Source organism: Haliotis rubra, unplaced genomic scaffold (assembly GCF_003918875.1).
Source record: "Haliotis rubra isolate DU_JTF1 unplaced genomic scaffold, ASM391887v1 Scf1806, whole genome shotgun sequence".
NCBI lineage: Eukaryota > Metazoa > Mollusca > Gastropoda > Lepetellida > Haliotidae > Haliotis > Haliotis rubra.
This window is the reverse complement of record NW_025765788.1, coordinates 41,651-62,481: the sequence shown is the minus strand read 5'-3', so window position 1 is coordinate 62,481 and position 20,831 is coordinate 41,651. Positions and strand designations below refer to the sequence as shown.

At 43.6% G+C, this 20,831-nt stretch overlaps 2 long non-coding RNA genes across 2 annotated transcripts; both read right to left on the bottom strand.

The window, feature by feature from the left end:
• Positions 1–521: 521 nt before the first annotated feature.
• On the bottom strand, positions 522–3,469 carry LOC124273466. Its single transcript, XR_006897658.1, has 3 exons — positions 3,292–3,469; positions 2,868–3,059; positions 522–598 (listed from the first exon to the last, which is right to left on the bottom strand). It is a non-coding gene; the product is annotated as an uncharacterized LOC124273466 (long non-coding RNA).
• A 457-nt stretch (positions 3,470–3,926) lies between these two features.
• On the bottom strand, positions 3,927–6,046 carry LOC124273467. The gene is made up of 4 exons (XR_006897659.1): positions 6,004–6,046; positions 5,469–5,690; positions 4,642–4,683; positions 3,927–4,112 (listed from the first exon to the last, which is right to left on the bottom strand). It is a non-coding gene; the product is annotated as an uncharacterized LOC124273467 (long non-coding RNA).
• Between the last annotated feature and the right edge of the window lie 14,785 nt (positions 6,047–20,831).

Sequence of the window (20,831 nt, the reverse complement as noted above, 5' to 3'; positions counted from 1 at the left end):
CTGTCTCTCTACATATACTAGTATACACGTCATACACACACGTCACACATCTCTGTCTCTCTCTCACACAAATATTTACATCGTCACACACACAGACGTCACACGTCTGTCTCTCACACACATATACACGTCACACACACGTCTGAGTCTCTTTCACGCACACATACGCACGTTACACATACACGTCACACGTCACTGTCTCTCTCACACACACTCACACAGTGCCGCAGTGTGTTTGGCTGGCGAATGTTTGTTTTCAGACGTGTTATGTTTTGGTAGCGGTGGCACTTATCCTGGTCAAATCCATTGACTTTCGCTATCTTCCAGCTCTGACTTTTGTATCAGGAATTGGTTCACTTATAAACTAATGTGATACTTTGTTAAACTTGTATTAGAGCATCAGGGACATACAGAGGATTGATACAATACACGGGATTGATACAATAGCTTCCAATGAGAAAAAATAGTATCCGTGAGTAGAAGCAGGTGCAGGTGTTGCCATACAGAAAATGAAGGCAGGATGTTCCTGTATGTGTTTATTGGTTGATTTATTGAGAGCCCAACAAAGTTTCTAGGGTCTGCTGAAGTGATGTCTGACCTGTAGAAGCAACAAAAGAAAGGAGTAAAACAGCGAAAACAGATATATATATTCAAGTCCTGTTTCATAAACAGGGAACCGTGTTTTATAAAGAATATAGACGTTTCGTTATGAACCAGTTTAAAACCCAATCGGAACGTTGTTAAATGATATCCCCCGTAAAGTAATTCTGTGTTACGAATCAAGCGAATACAGGGAACTAATTGTTTCAGAATCCGGAAGTGATTCATTACAACTCACAGGTTACATCCTGCTGTACCCTCACAGATCACTGTACCCTCACAGATCACTGTACCCTCACAGATCACTGTATCCTCACAGATCACAGTACCCTCGCAGATAACTGTACTCTCGCAGATAACTGTACCCTCACAGATCACTGTATCTTTACAGATCTTTGTACCATCACAGATCACTGTACTCTCGCAGATCACTGTGCCCTCACAGATCACTGTATCCTTACAGATCTGTGTACCCTCACAGATCACTGTACCCTCACATATCACTGTACCCCTCACATATCACTGTACCCTCACAGATCACTGTACCTACAGATCTGTGTACCCTCACAGATCACTGTACCTCACATATCACTGTATTCCTCACAGATCGCGGTACTCTCGCAGATCACTGTACCCTCACAGATCACTGTACCCCGCTAATCACTGTACTCTCGCAGATCCCTGTACCCTCACAGATCGCTGTCCCCTCACAGATCACTGTACCCTCACATATCACTGTACCCTTACAGATCACTGTACCCTCGCTGATCTATGTACCCTCACAGATCACTGTACCCTCACATATCACTGTACCCTCACAGATCACGGTACTCTCGCAGATCACTGTACCCTCACAGATCACTGTACCCTCACAGATCACTGTACTCTCGCAGATCACTGTACCCTCACAGATCACTGTACCCTCACAGATCACTGTACCCTCACATATCACTGTACCTTCACATAACACTGTACCCTCACAGATCACTGTAACTTCACAGATCACTGTACCCTCACAGATCACTGTACCCTCACAGATCACTGTACCCTCACAGAACACTGTACCCTCACAGATCACTGTACCCTCACAGATCACTGTACCCTCACAGATCACTGTACCTTCACATAACACTGTACCCTCACAGATCACTGTACCTCACAGATCACTGTACCCTCACAGATCACTGTACCCTCACAGATCACTGTACCCTCACAGATCACTGTACCCTCACATAACACTGTACCCTCACAGATCACTGTACCCTCACAGATCGCTGTACCCTCACTGATACCTTACCCTCACATAACACTGTACCCTCACAGATCACTGTACCCTCACAGATCACTGTACCCTCACAGATCACTGTACCCTCACAGATCACTGTACCCTCACAGATCGCTGTACCCTCACAGATCACTGTACCCTCACAGATCACTGTACCCTCACAGATCACTGTACCCTCGCAGATCACTGTACCCTCACAGATCACTGTACCCTCACAGATCACTGTACCCTCACAGATCACTGTACCCTCTCACAGATCACTGTACCCTACAGATCAGATCACTGTACCCTCACAGATCACTGTAGCACCTCACAGATCGCTGTACCCTCGCAGATCACTGTACCCTCGCAGATCACTGTACCCTCGCAGATCACTGTACCCTCACAGATCACTGTACCCTCGCAGATCACTGTACCCTTACAGATCACTGTACCCTCGCAGATCACTGTACCCTCGCAGATCACTGTACCCTTACAGATCACTGTACCCTCACAGATCACTGTACCCTCGCGGAATCACTGTACCCTTACAGATCACTGTACCCTCCGCTGATATGTACCCTCTCACCACTGTACCCCAGATATCACTGTACCCTCCACAGATCACTGTACCCTCACAGACAATGTGCTCCTCTGGAGTCAGATCACTGTATGTACCCTCATGAATCAATACCCTCACAGATCATACCCTCACAGATCAATGTACCCTCACAGATCGCTGTACCCTCACAAATAACTAGCATTTGTTTTGAGTTCACCCTGCACTTATATTTATCTTCATAGACTGAATGGTACATCACGCCATTTTCAATATGCTTACAAAATGGTCCAACAATAGTCACGTTTACAGCGGTATATCTGAATTGTGTTGATGATATAAGCGTATTTGGGTAGAATACAATGACACCGGGGAAGAGACATGGGCTTTTCTCTTCTGCCAGTCGATCATATATGATTCATATATATAGCACTGTGAACCCACCAGCCATGTCTCCAGCTGCAGCAGCGAGTGCCTTCAAGGCCGCCTGCCCGTCCTTTACCAACTCGGAGGCGCTGTCCTTCAGAGCTTTGGATATGCTCACCAGGCTTGTGCTCAGTTGGTCAAGGGTTGGTTTGATAGATCCATACAGCGCAGAGGCAGCGGCGGAGAGGTGGATCCTAGATTGGCCACGTGCTACATACAGTTGTCTAACTATAGTTCATGATATATGTAGAAATAGTTCATGGACATTCTGTCACCTGATTATGTTTCCAAAGTTGAATATTTTTGTTCGGATCAACGTAAATTCACATTTACGTACATATCTATGGTATCGTTAAAATTATATATTAATTGTAAGAGACGATATATTTAGTTCATTTAGATCAGGTTGCATTCACAGGGTTCTATGAATTACTGTCCGTACCTCTTTGACAGCCTGAATGACAGGCAGGAAGAGGGAGGCGAACTTCTGTACAATTGAAGCCAGCGTGTCTGCGAGAGCAGATCTCTTGCAGCCAAGTTTGCTGATAAGACCCTTAGCGGCATTGATGAGGAACTGTCCTGGGTTCTTTGTAAGGAGTCTCCCACAGGAAGTGAGTCCTGGAAGATGTTGTGGAGACCTGAACAACATAAACAAAATTACTCGAATCAAGTACTTACTTTTCAGATACAATACAAAATGAAGATACGGCTCATTAGTATGATGCGAGTGTTTCCAAGAACACTGACTTAGTTGTAAACCAACTGTACCCGTTGGACGCAGGAGGGACTGTGTGCATGTTGTTATTAGTATATCCTGGAACGAGCTGGAGTTACAATGATACACGCGCTAACGTTTTCTCAACGATTGAAGTCAGCGGAATATCCACTCACAAATGCCTCCCTGAAAGTCGTGTGTAGGGATCACAACCGCCAATAGGACTAGGAGCAGGGGGATAGTTACTCACCATACAGCAAGCTATTGGTTAGAAAAGGATAGATAAAGACTATAAGTAACATGAATGACCACTTATCAACCTCTCTCTGAAAAAAAACAAGAACTCACCAACTGAGGATCATCGGCAATGCTCTGGTGAGGATCGTGGACAGGTCATCCTTGAGGAAGTCCATGCTGGTGATCCTCTGGGGCGATGCCAGTGAGGGCTGTCATGGCGGAGTGGTACAGGGAGCTCAAGAGGGTCCGACAGCTTGGCGACGACAGACTTTTGCCTCTCAGTGACGAACTTGCTGACTCCAGTCAAGAGGCTGAACGAATTATATATAATATTAATGTACGGTATATCGCATCGTTATTTACAGAAATATGTAGACTTGTTCTGAAAAGCTTTACTATATGGCAGTCCGTAAATAACAGGACGTACATCAGTTAATCTGCTGATTTAGGACAGGAGGACAAGGAGTCACCCAAGTCATCTAGACTGATGACAATCCTTTCCGCTTGGTCGCCTCGCACATGATTGCATGGGACGCATGTTCGTATTCTAGCGTGGAGGGTGATTTAAGTGAGAGACCTGTTTCCCTTCCTGGAGGAACTTGCTGATACCACCAGCGACGCTGTTGAGCACGGGGACATTGAAATATCGGGGAGAAGGAAATACTGGATATATATCTTATAGTGAAACTGGGATCCAGTCAAGTTAGTGCATACGAGATAGAAAATTATCGTTATCGAAGGGAATTAAGCATACACCATGTATACAGTCAATATAAGATATGCAGTGTTGAAGAGACTTAATTATTGGTGCATGTGACTACTGATATTTCATGACGGTACCTCACTTCCCTTTGCCGACATTAGCGAGCGAGCCTAGGAGACCTGTGAACGAGAATAACCAGAACACAACTGTACATGTTTAGTCCTGACCCAGTGTATGTATACAGCAGATATTAAACCTATATTATCAATATCGCTTCCAACATCCGATTGGTATGAAGATGTTGACGTGTCGAAGTAATGCATCGTTGTAAGAGACCTCGTCATCATCTATTATAACATTTGTCAAGGGCACAGAAGTTGACAGATTCTATGACAGTCGATTTCACATCAGATAAGATGACTTTCAAAGTATCAAACATCATGTCTTAGCATCATAGGGATCCATGGTATTCCTGAACAACAATTTACGCGTACCAGTGAGTATGTGGTGAGTGAGTATGGTTTTACGCCGACTTCAGCAATAGTCCAACAATACCACGACGCGGGACACCAGAAATGGGCTTCAAACATTGTACACAAAGTGGGGAATCGAACCCGGGGTTTCAGCTTGGCAAGCCAGACGCTTTAACAATTAGGCATTTCCACAACCCCGTTCCAGTGAAAACACGTTTTGTATGGTTAGACGTTTTACATGTTTTACGGACATATAACATGGATGATAGTTTTAGTTAAAAGGTAAGTCACTTCGGTACTGGGAACAAGGAGACGCTATGCTTAACGGTGTATGATTTGTTACATTTCCTCTGGCAAGGTCTAAAGCAGCACACCTTGAATCAGGGGCTGGCCAAAGACGAAAGTATAAACATCGTCATCTTTCTCTGATAATGCCAACCACTCAGCGTGGACGGTGAAACTGGGTATTTATAACACAGAAAGGACTTCACTCTGAGCTCCAGTGGCTAGCAGCTGTGTACCCGCAGTCTTCAGGCTTTCCACTAAGGCGTTGGTAACGTTTGCTAGTGGAGTCTTCAGATCGTTGAAGAGGTTTTGAAGAGGTCACCGATGCTAGTCCCAAGACCCTTGAGGGTGTCAAGAAAGCCAGCTCCATTGGCTCCAGACAGCAGACAAAGGCAACAGCAACGAAGACGAGGACCTTCATGGTGAATCTAGAGTACAATGTGAACATCGGCAAAAAGTTTCTTATGATGGCTGGAAGTTGTCTATATGCAGTGGAGGAGACATCCACATGTATACATGCTACTGTTGTAAAATTAAATCAGCTTAAGAAGCATGAACAATTAGCATAAACAGCTTTATAATTGTATTGCTCAAAACATAGTTCTTACGAGTATTAAAAACCATGAATCGTAAACTGACGTGGGACAGCTCAGCTAATTCATAGCCAATGTGCATCAGGATTTCTTGAGCTCCACGCCTATACCGCACACACCGATCCTTATGAACAATTGCAAACCTCACCTGAGATGAGACTGATGAGCAGTGGACAAAAACAGTATCAGCTTCATATCATATAACCAGGACAACATGGTAGTTCCCATGCGCAACAGCACACTGCACATTTGGTATCGTTTTATTTAACCTGGAAAACGCTCCTTGTTTCTTATCAAAGGCGTATGACGCAGTCATACTGTACATATCAACAGAGACTGAGAAGCAACCAGGTACTCTCTTCCACAATTTGTGTAACAAGTTTGACGACCCAATTCGAACACGAAGGGAATTCCTCATCTCACATTATTGCATGGGACGGACATGTGATTTCGTGTAATATTTGTTGGAAGTCCATAAGTGTCCGACCCACAGCCCTGAACAAGAGAAAATATAGTGAAAATATAGCAGAACTGAACCTTAACCATTTCGGGAAAAGGACAGCTATGGGTCCAACATGAAAATGTTAGAACTCGCATGCATACATATGTTTTCTTGAATTCTGGACATAGGGTTGTTGAAACTGTTACTGGTTTATGTCATGAACACCATGAACATGGTGATCCTCCGCATGCATACACATGTGTGTTGAGAATTATGAACATTAAGATGATAAAGGTCTGTTTTGCTTCATGCCCCACCAATCAAGACTTAATGGTTTATTGCAAGATTAAATTTCATTTAAGACGTCCTAGCAGTAATTATTAGATGTTGTAGCAGTAATTATTACATATACATATGCAACGTAAGCTGAACCTGACAAAGGACACAGACTGGTTAGACTATTATTACCTGTAGTGGGTATCACTACCTCTGAAGTTGACACCTTGGGAAAACAAGCAGTTATGATTTCTTGGCGTTTAAGCAGCATTTCGACAGTGATACGGTCCATATAATATGTCGACAATGTTGCAGTTGTCTGTATCTAATCGTGTATTTGTGATAAGACTCACCCAAAGCTTACAGTAAATGACAGTGTTACTCTTTGACTCTCTCTATTCGTCATACTATTCCTTCATGGTGTTGCCGATATAATAGCATGGTGTAGTCATTACAATGACTTACACTGTTGACTTGAAGGAATAATATTTGGTAGAAGTTATTCTGGTGATTTTCAAAAGCAGTCGACAGTAACGGAATCGCTACTTTAGGCTGATGAATGTATTCGCCTATATTCGAGTTGGAGGCGTGTCGTGAATGCAATGTAGCTCACCTGTATGTCTAGTCAGTTTTTTACCTTGCCAACAAAGTATTCTCTTTAAAAGATATATACCGACCGCTGATCTCTGACTGACTAATGTCCACAATACGCCTTCTCGAGCAATGAGGCCATATCGTAAATAAGTATTGAACCTCTTAAGAATATTCAGGTGTCACTATTTTCGGTCTTTTCCCGACACGTGTATTATAGCAGCGAACGACTACAGCACACAAACAGGCACGTCCATAGCGTCACTTGAACTGTAATCATAGTGGGCTAAAAGCGACAGGTTTTGTTTGAGGCCGAATATATGGTCAACGTAGGCCCTAACGGTATGGGGGAGTTCATTGCCGCATCCAAAAATTTGGGACCAGCCAAATTTTTCAGTAGTAAAAGTCCTTAATAGTTCATATTATGATCTATATCATTATTAAATATGAAATATGAGATGTTCCTTAACTTTTTGGTTGAGTATTAGAGGTTTCCAACGAGTCAATTTTTCTTGGAATCAAGTACTCGAGGAGGTCTAACTTTCGACTCGGAGCCGAGTATTCGAAATTCATACCTTTCAAGCAAACGATAGACGTAACTGGCATGGCATTACACAATACGATGTTTTGTGTTATCAATGTTGAAGTTGGTTGCTTAGTAATACACATATACTATCAAGAAAAACGTAAGGGGATATCGGACTTTGATGGCTTTTGATGAGGGGAATAACAGTGAACGACGAGAGCGGAACAAATAATGAAGGATGTTAAAAGGGACCTTATGGAATTTTTATTCAATACATTTGACCCAATGCCAAAGAAACAAGGACATTCTGTGGTATGGGATCCAAACTACACCAAGGGTCAAGCTGCAAATTTACCATACGGTAGAAACCAAGTCAATAATGGAGTAAATCCCCATCTGTTGGCCAAACAGGCACGGATCCGGCATTGGCATACTCCTTATGAGACGTCGCCAAGTCATTCTTGATTGAGAATATTCCAATCTTCTTGCAATGCATGGCAACAAGTTCTTGGATAATGGTGGGTCGTTATTGACGTCGTCGTAGCCGCTGTCCAAGCATGTCTCAGGCATGCTCGATGAATCGCAAGGTCTGGACTTAAGGCTGACCATGGTAATCCGACGATATTCTGCGGTTGGAGGTATTCGGTGACAATCTTGGCCTTGTGACATCTGGCGTTATCATCTTCGGAAAATGAAACGGCTGACCATGGCATCGAGCATATAACAACACGGGCTGCCAGGATGTTGTCCCGGTAGTACTGACCTGTGACGTCCAGCAACAACATGTTAGTCCGTTCTTCCAGCCGCAGGATGTCACCCAGATACCATGGTCAGCCTTAAGTCCAGACCTTTCGCCCATCGAGCATGTCTGAGACATGTTTGGACAGCGCTTACGACGACGTCAACAACGACCCACTACTATCCAGAACTTGCTGCTGCATTTGCCAAGAGAAAAGTGGAATATTCTCAATCAAAATGACCTGCGACGCCTCGCAGAGGTATGCCACGTCGGACCCGTGCCTGTTTGGCCAACAGATGGGGATTTGCCGACGTGACTTAATTTTACAATAATGTCAAACGTCACTGTTCTTTTAACGTCGCTCAATGTATTGAATAAAATTCCATATCCTTAACATTCTTCGTATTGTTCGATTCGTCTTCGCTGTTGCCATCATCCCCACGTTTTATTAATATATAATGTTACTATTAACTTCAGCGTAATAACACAAACATCGTGACAATCTTCTGTACCATCACCGGTACCGCTATCGTTAACAGCGATAAAGCAGCCCTCGGTACTTGATTCCAGAAAATTACCATTGAGCTTAATATCGGCAAAGGTTAAGGAACTTTACATCTCGCGGCTTCATGTTGAAACCATGATATGAATCGTAATATGAACAATGAACTTTAATACTGGTGAGTGTCTAAATTTTTGAATATTTCGCCTTAATTCGTTGACCATATCTGACGCAAACAAAACCTGTCTTTCTTTCACTATGATTACGGTTCGAAGCTGTTTGCGTCCTCGGTTTCGATGCTATTTGTCGTATCGTTAATGGCATACGCGTGGCAAACCGACCTGAATATTCTTCAGAGTTCAATATTTTCGGCCTATGTTATCGTTCTTCGAGAAAACTTGTCGGACGACCAGTCGGTCGAGAAGATGCGATCGTATATCTTTTTGAAAGATACTTTGATGACAGGTAAAAAACGACTGAACAACCCGGTGACATTGCATTCGTTGCTCAACTCGGTATGTTCATTCATCGGCTTCGTCATTCGTGGGCTTTACGAAAATCACCAGCTATTATTCATTTCGAGTCGGCGATTAACCGAAGTCGTTGTTCCATCGCTATTCTCGACAACCTGAAGAAATATTATGAACGAATGAAGTCAGGCTGGCTGTCATTTACTGTAACGAATGATCATCACTGGCGCGATTGAACCTGAACAGCTTCCCGGCATTGTCGACATATTGCGTGGACCTGCCGAAAATAACATCGCCGAAATCGCCAACTGCTTCGTTTTCCCCGAAGGTGTTGGCTCGAGACGGTGATACCCACTACGAATGACTCAGTCTGGCAGATCTTGTCGAGTTCGGCCCGTTACATTATGTTTTCAATAACCAACTGGAACATCTAATATTACTGTAAGGACGTCTCAAATGATTTAATCTTGCAATAACCATTAAAGTCTTTGAACGGGCAGGAACTAAACACGAACGGCTATCGTCTTAATCGCATGGTCCAGACGCAATGATACAATACTGCGACCATGTTCATCAATGAACGTAAATAAACCTGGCGTTTCGGCATAACCCCCTTCCGGAATTCGAAAACAATGACCGACATGCGTGCGGTTCAACTGGTATGTTGGACCCGTATCTTTTCCCGAATGGTGGAGTTCCACTAAGTGTTCGGCGAATAGATCAGCTTGTTGCACCGATGAGTACTGCCTTCTCATTGGTGTACGGTATGTTGCGTCATGCACTGCTTTGACGTAAAAACGATATATGTTCTTGTTGCGCATGAGGAAATTTCGCTGTGTCCTGACTATGGCTGATGCTGTTTTATTTTCATCGTCATCTCAGGCCGAAGATTTGCGGTATTGATGATGACGACATGGACTCGGTACCGGATACGCATTAATAATTGGCTGAGCTGTCCGTCGGCCCGATTCATGGTTTTAACTACTCGTAGGAACGAACGGTATAAAGCTGTTTATCTTTAATTCGCCGCTTCTTAAACTGATTTAAGTACGGTGGCATCGCTATACGGCGTGGATATTTCATATCGAATTGACTTCCGGCCGTCATAGAAACTTTTACGCCGATATTCACGATTGTACGCTAGATTCGCCGTGAAGATGCTGAACACCTGCTATGACGAACTGACGACGCCTCGAAAGGTCTTTAGTCGGCACATCGTTACCTCTTCAAACTACTCTTCGATGATGTGAACTCGTTGAAGCGAACTGGTGGCTTTAACGCTCACTGAACTCGGAAGTAAGTCTTTCTGTGTTATAAACCAGTTTCACCGGTCTGATGATTTGACATTATCGAAGAAGATGACGTGTTTGCTACTGGAATGTTTGGCCAGCCATTCAGTGATGATAATGACGAATCAGCCGCCGACGCCAGCGTCGCGACCGGTGACGCCTTTTGACTGGAAACTGGCGTCCGTATTGTATTCGTAGGCAATGTGAAGCATCTTAACCGCTCGCGCGTGTTTTCGCGAAGTTGATAATTATTGGCGTCTTGTAATAACCGAAGGTTCGATTCTGCTGTGCAATGTTTTGACCCATTTCTGTCACATCGTGATGACGGACTGATCAAACGTGTATACTTTCATGCTCGCTGTTGCGCGTGAAACCGTTCAAAGTACCGTAGTTCCTATGATGAACATGATGTTTGATGCTGGTCATCAACATCTGATATTGATCGTTTGTCATGGAATCTGTCGGCTTTCATATATTAGATGATGGGCGAGACATACTCGTTGCGTCGGCATCTTCATGCCAATCGGACTGTTGAGCGCGATGTATGGGTTTAATGCTGCTGTACATGCGCTGTCTAAACATGTATTGTTGTTCTGTTATTCTTCGTTCGTCCTAGACTCGCTCGTAACTGTCGACTTGAAAACGAACGATAGTAGTATCGGTGGTCACGTAACCAATATTGGATATGCTCGGCACTTTCATCTTGTTGTTTTATTACATCGTGTATCTTGACCGCTGCGTTGATAATTTTATGCTCGTATGCGCGGTTCGCTGTAAGATGCTTTGTCCGGTACTATGCCGACCATTTCGATGCGTTAACCGGCACAGTCTTATCGTGAGTTCTCCGGGAGGCGATTGGACTGATAAGACTGTGCCCCGCTTTCGCTCTGAAATCTTGAAGATGCCGGCGTTGTCACCGTTCCATTGCCGATAACCAGTTGGTGGTTCTTGTTTTTCGGAGAAGGTTGATAATTGAATTCATCGATATATGGCTTTGTCGGCTTCTGACAATGGCTTCGCGCAACGTGGTGACTGTCTACCAACTTCCACAGTCGTTGCGAATCTACGCATTCGGGGAACATTTGTCGGTGGTCTATTCCGTTAATGGAGAAAAACGTTGGCGACGTATTGAACCGGAAGATATGCCAACTGGCAACGTCCTCACCGTCAACGGTACAGTCCGGTTTATTGAAGTCGATGATTCGAGTATGGCGTCATACTAACGAACGCTATCTTCATTTTACTTTAATATCTGGTAATTCGCGATTCGGTAACATCGCCGGGTCTCCACAGCATCTTCGGAACTCGCTGATGAACACAGGGCCAGAACGATTCATCAATGCCATGAGTAATATCGACTTACCGAAGTCTCTTTCTCGCAGTACGCTGAAGTTAAACTTCTGCCTGTCATTCGAGCGTCGAAACGCGGACGGTAATTCGCCAGAACCCGCAACAATTTCTTCGATCTGAACTGAAATATCAGATTAACCCTGACCAATATGGTACAACGATACCATGAACCATGACGCGTGAAATGTTTACGTTTTGTCGAACAAAGGCTATTCGGCTTTGGAGAGCATGTCGACGACGAGAACTCGTCATGAACAATTTCTGCGTATCGTGAACTTACTGGTTGAACGTAACTGACGCATTGACGATCTGATCACCCTCTCGCAGCGCCTGCGGCTGTATGGTCTATCGAACAACCGCCCGACGGCGAACTGAAACACTGATGACTGTCAACCGCAGAGGACATCTACCGGTTGACGGAACGGGCATTGCCTGCTTTATTGGTCTTCGGTCGCCATATGAATCTCGACTGACGAAGGCTATTAATACGTGTCATTGTATTCTGCTCCATACGCTTATCATCGGCACCGTGACGACTGTTGGACCGTTGTAAAGGCAATGGCGTGTTCGGCATTCTGTGAAGACTAGGCGAGACTTAGTAACTGGACTACTGACGATTACTATGATACGACGATACTATTGTTACGGTATTGATACGTGATGCTGCGAATACCGTCGATGCTGAAACGGTACGTGATATTGGTACCGATGCTATTGGTATTCCATTCGATCGTGATACGAATCGCGTAAACGATATTCGGTATCGACAATTTTGATAGATGCTGTTATTCGGCGGTACGTCGATATGGTACGACGATCTGCGGTACATTGATATAATGACGTGATGCTATTAATGATCTTGCGAAAATACGATCTGTAAAGTACGGTGATCTGCGGTACGATATGCGGCGGGTACGTCTGCGGCTGATGATCTTGTGAAACACGATGATATATTGATGAATCTTATTGTTACGCGTTACGATGATGCATTGATCTGGTACGTGATACTGCGTACGACGTCTGCGGTACGACGATGAGAGCGTGCGGCGATCTGCGGTACGGTGAACAACAATTGCGGCGATACAATGATCTGTAGATACGTCTGCGAAACGCATGATATTGACGTGTTCGGCAATTTTATTGATCTATTGGTATGATGAATGCTATTGATGCGACGAATCTTCGCAATGTTCGGCGAAACAATCTTGATGACATTTATTACAGTGTTAATATTGGTACAGTGATATGATGCGATACTAATGATGAAGTGATTCGGCGAAAATACGGTGATCTGACGATTCGACGGTACGATGACGATACGGTAACGGTAGAAACGTTCTGTGATACGGCGATGTAACGAAGGTATTTTGACGATATTGGTACGACTACCGTAATGTGAACGCGATGATATTGGTGATACGTGGTACCGTGATGCATTGACTACGGTATGTGGTACGTGATCTGTGGTACCGGCGGTACGGTAGATGGGGGTACGTGTTATATTGATTGCAGTGATATGACCGATACTGGTGATGGTACCTGTGGTAAATTGATAAACGGTACGACGATGCCAATGATTGCAGTGATGTATTGATTTTGACTCGAGGCTACTATGCGATCTGTTTGACGATCTGATATTTTGGTGATCTGTGATGCACGAATCGTAAGGATACGGTGACTCAATGAAGAACACATCTGCGAAAATGCGATGATCTGTGTACAGATGCTGTAATACGGTGATATTGTTATTTTGGTAATGAATACGGTGATCTGGTACGTGAATCGTGGTGGCAGGATGTAACCTGTGATTGATCTCGCTTCGGTTCGAAGCAGTAGTTCCCTTTAACCTAAGACGATTTCGTAACACAGAATTACGCGGAATCATTTAACAACGTTCCGGTGAGTTTTAAACTGATTCATAACGAGCGTCTATATTTGCTCTGTTCTGTTTATGAAGGCTGGACATGATGTAATATCTGTTTTCTTCATTTTACTCGCTTTCTTTGTTATGCACGGGCATCGCCTACGAACCTATATCAACAAACGCATGCGAAGGCATCCTGCCTTCGATATTTCTGCACCTGCTCTTCACGGATGCTATTTTACTCATTGGAGCTTCAATCCATGTCCCTTTAGCTGTATCAATCCCTTGTATGAACCTGGTGCACCAGGACAATGTCACATCGGTTACCCTGACCACGAAATCGAACAGAAAGAATAACAGTCAATAGTTTGACGAATAATGCAAACATAACGCGTCGCAGCATTCTCGCCAGCAACACACTAGCGCTAATGATGACAATGACGTGACATTATTACAACGACAAATATGATGCGTGAACTCCGAACGTATATATATTGATTTGAACGTGATAATAAACATTTATTCGTGGTTGAAGGTATTGTTTAATATTGACGCTTATGCGTATTGAAGAACGAACGCGTTGTCAATGATATTGATATTAATATGTTTATTGAAAGGAAGACGTAACGTATTGACTATGTGGCTAATGATATTGTTATATTATTATTGATTAGAGAGAGAAGAAGAGAGGAAGAGAGGAAGATTTGCGTGATGATATTGGCGTTATGTCTGTGAAGGCATACGTGTGACACGTGTATATTGAAGAGAAGAGAAGAAGGAAGAAGAAGAAGAGAAGAGAGGAGAAGAGGAGGAACATTGTTCGTATGTGACTTTGACGTGTACCATCAACAAGTTGAAGATTGAAGACTGTTTAATATATATTATTGATGAAGACGAAGACGCGTGACGTGTGTATTGAAGACGAACGTGATAGCGTGCATATGTGTTATTGTTTGTCTGTACCCGATATTGATATATTCTACCACTTATGGCGATACCTCATGCCAAATGAACGGAAGACTGCGGTACTCGCAATATGCATATATGTTGTATATTGCGCGCGCGCGCATACCTCGTACGCACACACACACACACACGCACGCAGTGGTTGTGTGATGTTGTTCCCCGTGATTTCTGGAAACACCGCGTAACCCCGGCTCGCATATTATTGAACTGCACGAACTACTGAACTACTGATGACGATAAATCTCGTTATTGGTAAACTATGTTGGTATCGTCGAGCTTTGATGATTTTCATTTTCAGCTGCTGAACATGGATGTTGCCTTCATTTGTGAGCTAATCGTCCATTTCTTGCGACTTGATTGGCTGATTCGCTTACGTCAATTTCATTTGAAGATGATGAAGTCGCTATGTTCGGCATTGTGGGATTTGCTCGATCCGCCCTAATAATTAATATAACCTCCGCCTAACTGATACGTAATAGTGCTTTCATCCCGACTGAAAGCACCAATATCATGATTTATGAATAAATGGCTTAACAAATTGGTTGATGCGACCCACAGCTTGTCGTACGACTTTATCTGATGAACATCCGTACTGATGACGAATATCATAAAACTCAATGATACTGACTTTAATATGAACTTGCAGGTCGGGGCTCAGTCGGCGTTTGTCGGGATATCCACAATGTCGCGGAATGTCGATGAAGCTTACTGGCAATCGAAATCAATATTGAAAACGTGGTGGTACTGCGCGGTGTGCGGCGTGATGGATTATTCGGGGTGTGCCGACGAGCTCCGGTTGTCGCCTGCGCATGAAATAAAGCGTCGCTCGTTGAACATATGGTATTCTGGACATTTGCTTTATTCTGCCGGTGGTGATGATACTGCTGGGGTAGTGATCACCGGGTCGATGCAATAGTCGGTGAGCTTTATTGGTCTACCGAACAGTGAACAGTCCCTGCCGGATAGTGATAAGCCCTGTGAATCGAACAGAACATTGAACCCTACCGAACGATGAACAACAGTCGGGTGAACGAATCCTGCCGAATAGTGATGATACAATGAACGGGCCAGTATTGATCCTGCCGAGACCAGTGATAACACAGTCGAGCGAACTTATTGATCACCGAATGGTGGTCGAGCGAATTGAATCACTGCCGGACAATGGTCGAGGAGAAGACAGTCACCAATGATGACGAATCCTACCAGGCCTGGTGCAGTAGTCGGTTTGATCGCCGTACGAAACTGTCGTAACGGCTCATAACCAGCTTGCATCGTGCCTCAATCAGTTCATCACCAATGGTGTATATTGTGCAGGTTCAAACTGGTCTGCTTTAGTTTTGACCAGATAAGCGTTCGCCCTTTTGATGCTAGACGAGCACTCGGTGTGTGGAGCTATAGCGATGTAGTCGTCACGTCTTTGTGGTCAGTCAGTTTGGTTACGCCGTTCGGCGATATTCAACATATGTCGACGATCTGTAAATGGTCTCAGACCAGGCCAATCCATTGCTGATGCACTGAATCTGAAGCGTTTGGAATCGCCAAATTAAACTGTTGTTAAAACGAAGGCCTTATGGAAAGTAACCCGTGTTTACCAGAAGCGCTGCACTGTGGTATTTCTTCGGGCCATTCACGCTTGTTTAATTCATTTGTCCCCAATGATACATGAAGATGCGCTCTCTGGAAGCTTAATGAGATGCGACGTAACTATAGGTAACGTTGTTATTGTCGGCTATTAAGACTTCGTTAAGCCTTGTTTCCCCGTAGACCGCAATACGAGGACTCAGGTATCTATCTTGCGTTCAAAATGACAGTCAGAGTCGACGATAAATGTATTTCTTCGTTCAATGCCGTGATCTTCCAGTACATATTGTCTTCATAACTTTCACGCAGCTTCGAACCTCTATGTCACCTCGAACAACTTACGGCATTGTTGAACGGGCTATGAGGTAATGATTCAATTATCGAAATACCAAGCGAACTCACCATTACGAAATTCGACCTTAGCTGGTCTTAACATTATGGTTACGGTTGATCACTATCCTGCTTGTGCACCGCGACTGTGTTACTGAATAACCAATATGGGAAACACTCGTATGTCGCCCTTAAATTTCACTCTGGATATAATATTCCTCATCTGACGGGATATTTTAATGTTTCTTTTAATTGTATCGAATATTGCTGAAGACGCCATACTTCAATCAAAGATTGTTCCTCATCGTTGGGGGCAGGGCAGTACCTGGGCTATTAATGATGAACGTCATATGATTGCATAATACGTTTTGACAATAGCTTTATAAATCCTACAAAGTCACTGATTTTAACCTTCGTGGATATTTGAGTCGAAATGTGTTTCCTGACTTTAAATACGTTTGTACTTAATGGTATCTTCCCATTTTATCTTATGAAGGCGATGTAAATATGAACGAAGAGCCATCATTTATCTTATGAGGATTGAAGAACGTAATGAAATATACATTTATCTTATGGTTGAAGGAGCGACAATGCATTTATCTTGTGAGGTAAATGTAAATATACGTCTATCTTATGAACAGGGAAGCATTTGTATGTGAATAGAGAGGGCCGTGTAAATATTGTTTATCTTGCAATGGAGCTAAATACATTTATCTTATGAGAACAGAGGGCAAATAATGCATTTTATCTTATGGTTTGGAGAACGATGTAAGCATCTTCATGGTTTGAAGGCAGTCGTAATCATTTATCTTCGAGACGAAGAGGCCCGGTGTAAATATGCATTTGTCTTATGAGAGCCGTGTATAATATGCATTTATCGTATGAATGAGAGCTTGAAATATGCATTTATCTTATGGTCAGAGGGGCTATGTAATATGCATCAATCTATGAACGGTATATTTTATTGGGCATTTGTGTGGTCGTCAGCACGCCTCGTGATCAATGCGTTAACGATGATGTTTATTTGTTGAGAATCACTGTTATTTTATCATAACGAATTTCAATGAGTCATCTTGTGTTTCATATTATCGACATGTTGCAATGAAAATTTAGATGATTTCAGAGGTGTTTGCGATATTGCTGATATAACGGAATATTAACGGTGCGTTAACTAAGCTCATCATCGCGTCGATTCGAACGATAAACCAATTCAATGATGACGCAAAACGACTGTTCGTCGACAATGCAATCGCACCGAACAGCTGTTGTTCACTTCGAATCAATATGGTTGTCATCAAAAACCGGCAAGCCATATAGAATCCAATCTTCAACGTCGGTATATAAATCGACGACGAGCCCTTCGACTCTGCTGGTGGAGAAATCGGAATAAATGTACTGGCTGTTCGAATTACGATGATCGCTGACTCTTGTCTGATTTCAATTGACCACGAACCGGTTATACACAACTGGTATTTCTGGACAAATTCAAACTGTCGTCATGAAAATGGCACAGGCGCGATGAATCAACGCCCTATACGATCAAGACTCAAAGGAGTCAGAGGATGAATCGCCCTCTTCTATAAGAAATTCGTTTGTCCGATAAAGAGCGATTCCGGTTTCGTTCGAATCTTCGAACGTTCGCTGTTATTTCGTAATCTCTGTTATGAAAGTTCGTTCGGCGAAATGAACATCGATTGATTTTGCTTTCTGCTATCTGGTACGTGATAACCGGTCAAACGGTTCTTTCCGACTGGATAATGATCCAGAACGTGAACGCTTTGGTGTCGCAAACTGAAACCGTTTAATGATCATCACCGGTGTGGTACAGCGGCTGGGCGAATTCTTCATTCTTGCGGTCTTACGCATCAATAACGAATAAATTGACGTGCGCAATAATGTTTACGAACGACGTAAATCGCATGTTCCGCTTTCTGTCGTGTTTTAAGAACAAACGTGGTCGCAAATATTTCTCGCCATTACCTGATAACGATGGAGTAACGCTGCTGGCTGTTGAACGCCGTCGAAGACCGTTGTACGGCGTGTTGACGTCTTCACCGGCTTACCGTTCGGCTTTGAAGACGATAAGCCCATAGTCATTTTGCAATTCTGAGGAGACTTTTCGAAGACTCAATATGTTATTGCATTAAACTTTACGGTGCTAAATCGGGTTGGACGACGGATGAAGGTGTTCGAAGCCGAAATCAGCGAAGGATCGAAGACGATGTATGAAGGACTGAGAGGGCGATGAAACTTTGCGTATTGAGGATAGGCTCGGTCATTTTCAGTTTCTCAAAAGTCTTATAGACGACCTAATGCCGCGCCAGACTTCAAACTTCGTCAATGATACGTAACCATAAATAATGTTGCGAGCGCACTTCGTCTTAACCGAAGCCTAAGTTTAATAAAATTCTACCGATCAAACTATCGCGCTGTTTGTCTAAGTCACAATCACGTTGGTTTATCATTACATCATTTTGCCTATCGTGTGAAGGATATGGTGGGGTTACTGACGATGACTCGTACGTGGCATAACTGACGAAAACCCGTTTCGTCGTCGCCATTAACGGAATATTGTAAAGCTGAAGGCAAATATAACCGCTTAAATCGCCCTCCACTGCTGATGAACATGCGTCATTTTAATCTGACGGCGAAGACCGATAGGTCTGGGCTCAACGGATGACTCATCCCTGTCCTAAATCGGCATATCACTGATATGGCTATGGCAATGTTTGTGCGATATACTATGTCATTATGTATAATTCGTTCGGCTTCTTGACTGAGTCGCTGGTCGTCTTGAGAACAATCGTCGCCAATCGAAACCTCGAGTCTCTATCTTGATGGTCAGGCGTCGATCGTACGCGCTAACTTCTACATTATTGCGTCTGAAATAATAACGAACAGAACAAGGTCGAAATCATGGCATCTTTTCGTTCGGGTTTCCTTCTGACGGCTCGAGACCGATTCGTTGATTATGAATGGATATCAACTGTCGTGTTCATTTCGCTGCTGGAAGAAATTCACATAGATATTCATTATTCCCGAAGTTGATCTGAAGCTGCTTCGGTAACAACGCTGTCGCTAACCAGTAAAATGACGTTGCCAGTTCAACCGCGAATACATCTTTGTTCGCCAGCTTCCGTACTGCTGACGTTGATGACCGATATTCACGAACGCCGACCAGACCCGATGTATTGAACGCAATGATGATTTCAGCTGCGGCTTCAATTATTTATTATTGGTGTAATGGTTCTTCTGGATCAAAATTTCTTCAGGCTGATGGACGGATTCGGTCTATCTGCTGGCTGAAGTCTGTGATACCCTGCTGTTACCTCTTGATGCTGTTGTGGTGGAATTTGCATTGGTCGCAGTGGCTGGATCACGGTGAAACGATGGTGGTCGCACGATGAACATGCTATTCGGATGACGGTCGTGATTGAGCAAACATTACAAACGGTATATATTTCTGTCACAATCATAGATGCTGCTGGTCGTATATTAACCGGCTTTTACCGTGACAACCCCATAGTATTGATATTAACGCGAAGCGTATCGTTAAACATTGCAATAGCGTTTAAGTGTTTAAATTTTTACCTTGTTTTAACGAGTGGCTTTGATAGACGTCGTGCGCTAATGTTTGATGTTTTCGTTGTTTCGACTCCACTGCTCCTCTGCCATCGGGCTATCGAGCTTTGACACCAATTCGGAACGTCGAACTGAACGGCATACATGGAACACCTGAAAACTCTCTCTGCTTGCTGAAGACTCATCATCGATTGACTGGAGTATGCGTTCTCATATTTTCGAAAATGTCACGGATAAACTGTTTCGGTCGTGATGGTTTCAGATTTTTATTCGGTTGTATTCATTCACGTTATTGTTAATGCTCATGCTAAATCGGGGATCGAATTGCTAAATACTGTCCCTTCCCTCCATCCCTTCCTTTCAGCCCCATCCTTCAGGCCATCTTCCACCACTCTTTCCTCCACTACCTCTTCCATGTCCTTCCTTTCTTATCCATCCATTCTTTCCTTCCTGTGTCTATTTTCCTAT